Source organism: Poromitra crassiceps (genome assembly GCF_964638095.1).
Source record: "Poromitra crassiceps genome assembly, chromosome: 25".
NCBI lineage: Eukaryota > Metazoa > Chordata > Actinopteri > Beryciformes > Melamphaidae > Poromitra > Poromitra crassiceps.
This window is the reverse complement of record NC_139649.1, coordinates 12,705,217-12,710,216: the sequence shown is the minus strand read 5'-3', so window position 1 is coordinate 12,710,216 and position 5,000 is coordinate 12,705,217.

Sequence of the window (5,000 nt, the reverse complement as noted above, 5' to 3'; positions counted from 1 at the left end):
TTATTAAAGCTCCAGTGAAAGAGTTTCAACGCAATCAGGAAAAGTTTGGTGTTGATTTCCAACACAATGAGTTTCTTTATATACTTCTTCTATCTTTGGAGAACAAACATCTGGGAAACAACACGAATAGAAACAGAGGCACAGAGATTTGGGCTAGTTTGGCAAGTAGCTGGCTGACTGCAAGACAGAGCATTCAATTAAACGTGGCAGCGGGCGATAATATAAACTCCAGCAAGGGGCACCTCCTCTCGCCTCACGACAAGAAGGTCGTGGGTTTGATACCCGCCTGGGATGCTGTGGGCGCTGAGGGCATGTCCCCATCCCCATGTCCTCAGTACCTACTGCCCAGATGGGCTCGTCAAAAAGGCCTTCCTGTGTGGAGTTTGCATGTTCTCCCTGTGCTCCCCTGGGGTTTCCTCCAGATAGGAACCCCCCCGCTAAAAACATGCAAAATAATAATAATAATAATTTCAGATTTGGGGTTAAACATGAAGGAAAACATGGTTGAGTTAAGTGAGCACACACATTTTCACCTGCATGCCCTCTCCTCTCCACCTCTCTCTCTCTCTCCCTGTCTCAATCTGTCTATCTCTCTCACCTGCCCTCCCCTCTCCTCTCCACCTCTCTCTCTCACCTGCCCTCCCCTCTCCTCTCCACCTCTCTCTCTCACCTGCCCTCCCCTCTCCTCTCCACCTCTCTCTCTCACCTGCCCTCCCCTCTCCTCTCCACCTCTCTCTCTCACCTGCCCTCCCAGCTCCACCTCTCTCTCTCTTTCCCTGTCTCAATCTGTCTATCTCTCTCACCTGCCCTCCTCTCCACCTCTCTCTCTCACCTGCCCTCCCCTCTCCTCTCCACCTCTCTCTCTCTCTCTCCCTGTCTCAATCTGTCTATCTCTCTCACCTGCCCTCCTCTCCACCTCTCTCTCTCACCTGCCCTCCCCTCTCCTCTCCACCTCTCTCTCTCTCCCTGTCTCAATCTGTCTATCTCTCTCACCTGCCCTCCTCTCCACCTCTCTCTCACCTGCCCTCCCCTCTCCTCTCCACCTCTCTCTCCCTGTCTCAATCCGTCTATCTCTCTCACCTGCCCTCCTCTCCACCTCTCTCTCACCTGCCCTCCCCTCTCCACCTCTCTCTCTCTCCCTGTCTCAATCTGTCTATCTCTCTCACCTGCCCTCCCCTCTCCTCTCCACCTCTCTCTCTCACCTGCCCTCCCCTCTCCACCTCTCTCTCCCTGTCTCAGTCTGTCTATCTCTCTCACCTGCACCTCTCTCTCTCTGTCTCAGTTTGTCTATCTCTCTCACCTGCCCCCCTCTCCATCTCTCTCTCTCCCTGTCTCAGTCTGTCTATCTCTCACCTGCCCTCCCCTCTCCACCTCTCTCTCCCTGTCTCAGTCGGTCTATCTCTCTCACCTGACCTGCCCTCCCCTCTCCATCTCTCTCTCTCCCTGTCTCAGTCTGTCTCTCTCTCACCTGCCCTCCCCTCTACGCCTCTCGCTCTCTGTCTCAGTCTGTCTATCTCTCTCACCTGCCCCCCCTCTCGCTCTCTGTCTCAGTCTGTCTATCTCTCTCACCTGCCCCCCTCTCGCTCTCTGTCTCAGTCTGTCTATCTCTCTCACCTGCCCCCCTCTACGCCTCTCGCTCTCTGTCTCAGTCTGTCTATCTCTCTCACCTGCCCCCCCTCTCGCTCTCTGTCTCAGTCTGTCTATCTCTCTCACCTGACCCCCCTCTCGCTCTCTGTCTCAGTCTGTCTATCTCTCTCACCTGCCCTCCCCTCTCCACCTCTCTCTTTCCCTGTCTCAGTCTGTCTATCTCTCTCTCGCTTGGTCTCCTTTCTCATTCTGTCTCGGTGCGGAGTGGTTTGTTCTTTGCTCTCCATACTGTTGATCTGAAGATAACGGTGCTCAGAATTTCAATAGAAAACACACAGTCGATGCTAATTGAATCTTCATCTCAGTCTGGCTCGATACCCTATTATGTTGTTGATCAATGACATTCAGATGGAGGTCCAGGGAGGTCCATGTATCTTCTGGAAGTTGCTGTGGATACTCAGGACACAGAGATTGATGGACTCCCACCCTGCAAGCCAGATTCACTGGAATTCCCCTCTTACACACACACACACACACACACACACACACACACACACACACACACACACACACACACTCTCTCTTTCTCTCTCTTTCACCAAACCAGTTATTATGGAAGGATCCTTATTTATCCCTGTGTGTGTGTGTGTGTGTGTGTGTGTGTGTGTGTGTGTGTGTGTGTGTGTGTGTGTGTGTGTGTGTGTGTGTGTGTGTGTGTGTGTGTGTGTGTTTACATGCAGCATGCCTTGGTGTTTGTCCTAGTGTATGTGTTTGTGTATTTTCCTGAATTTCACAAAATATGTATGCAATAAACTAAAATTAAAAAATTAAAATAAAGGACACAATGGTGAGTGTACGTGTGCTTTCATTCTATATGTATCATCATATTTCACAGCGAGAAACAACAGCATCAGTTGACTCAATGATTGTATGGTGGACAAAAACAAAAACATCTAATTGAAGTGAAGAATAATAACCATAAATGTAGTCTAAAAGGAGCAGTAAGATAATTTTGAGAGACTCGATCAACCCTGGAAAGACTGAAACAGGTCAAAGAAAAATCTGGAGAATCAAACAATTGAACACCAACAAAAGAAACATTAGACAAATTTGTATTTGGTGAATATGCAGCATGCAGCATAGGTTTATCTAATCCATGTAAATTGGTTTGGATTAGAGATTAGGTTTTTCTTTTTATACAGAGCAATTTACAGTGAGCAGGTATTTTATAACACCTGGGGATCAAACCTGCACCCTCTCAGTTACGGGACAGTCTCTTCCCGCTATACAGTAGGTCACTATACCACCATAGACTGTAAAAAGACCGCCAAGGGACAGAAAATTAGATCCAGATTTTTTTTTTTTATATATAATAAGAATAATAATTATTATTATTTTTAATACACAAACAAGAAAAACAAACTCAGATACAGGAAAGAAAAGAAAAACAAAACAAACCAAAAAACATACAACATAGTGTTACCAGTCGCATAAGGTGCTTGTGCTTGTAAAAGATTATTGCGCGTGACCAGACGGGCGAGCCATCCGCCACCTCTAACCTCAGTCACTTGTCATTGTTGACCTCATCAAAGTAGGCCAAGAACGGGTCCCAGATAGTTGAGAAGTGAGTTGGTTCTCAGGGACCTGAGTCTCTCCATCTGTATAACAGAGATCATGTCCATCAGCCACACGTGAAAAGAAGGTGAAGAGAGATCCAGATTAATTATTAAAAAATTAATTATTATAATTAATTAATATTAAACGTGTTAATTCTCCGAGAATATTGAGGGGCTCAAGTTTTTGATGCTTGCCCGAGACTTATTTATTACAACCTCATTGAATCAAACCTGCTCAACCGATTATTTTATTTGTTACAAAGAATTAGCCACACAACTATTTCAATATCAAGATTCACTTTAATAGCCACATAAGTAATCAGATTACAAACGACAAATTTGACTTAGTGCAAGTATGCAGTGCAGCGGTCACATCAATAGTCGAAGACAAAGCAATACAGAAAGACAATCATAAAAATATAAGTTGTATGAAGTCCTTTAAAGTGACATGGGGAGGGGGGGGGGATAATGTCCATAATGCCCATGGGGGGGGGGACCTGAGGCGGTTGTGCTCAGTGGGCATCGGGAGGGAGGGGGGGGGTGATAAGTCCTCATTTGTGGGGGCTTTCGGGTCTCGTTGAAGAGGCGGCAGGCAGTTGGGGACAAACTGTCCCTGTGGCGAGAGGTTCGGGTACTGCCAGACATCAGTCTTCTGCCGTGGGAGAGAGCCTTGAAGAGTTTATGACGTGGGTGGGAGGGGTCAGCCATGATTTTCCGAGACTGGCAGTGTGTAGGTCCTGAAGAGATGGCAGGCATCCGACCACAATTTCAGCACGGCGGATGATGTGCTGCAGTCTGGAGATATCCTTGAGGGCAGCAGCAGCAGCATACCAGATGGTGATGGAGGAGGTGAGGATGGACTCAACGATGGAAGTGTACCGCCTTCGGCACCTTGAACTTCATTAGCCGCCGAAGAAAGTACATCCTCTGTTGTGCCTTCTTGTTGAGAGCTTTGATGTTTGGAGGGTCTGCATTCAGCCTCTAGTCCACAACCATCTCCACTGTTTTTTTTTTTTTAGCATTGACCAGGTTGTTTTGACTGCACCAAGTCATCAGGTGGTCAATCTCCTGCCTGTATGCACATTCGCCACCATCAGAAATTAGCCCTATGATGTCATCTGCAAATTTCAGGAGCTTGATGGACTGGTGACTGGAGGTGCAGCTGTTGGTGTACAGGGAGAAGAAGTATGGAGAGAGGATGCCGCCCTCCTGTTAGTCAGGAAGTCTGTGGACCATCTGCAGATGGAGTCGGGCATGCCCAGCTGGGAGAGCTTCTCGTGCAGCACGACCGGGACGATCGTATTAAAGGCCGAATGTCCACCTACAGGAGCCTGGCATAGGTTCCTGCAGGATGATTTTGTGACTAGTTGACATGAGTGAGTTAACATCTCTCTCCTGAATGTAGAGAGGTGTGGGGGGAGGGGGGAATAGGTGGAGTTTTTGAGATATTATCACAAATCCACACACATTTGTCAAGCTTTCAAGGTTCAAGGTTCAAGGTTTTATTAACCTATTTACACTAATCATTACATTTGAATTGCTTTATAATAAAGGACAGGGCATGACCATTGCATGTGATTTGTTCTCTATTCTATATAAATAGTCTAACCTATTTATCTCGTAGCATTCTTTCTACTCAAACTTTTTCACAATTGGACTGTCTTGATAAAATAACGGTAGGCTATTTTATTTTATTTATTTATTTAAAAATAACTCGATTATCTAATTTAGATAAGATTCCACAGCAGCTCACACAAAATAACTGTGTTCCAACTGAGATTATTTTTGAAAGTGTGC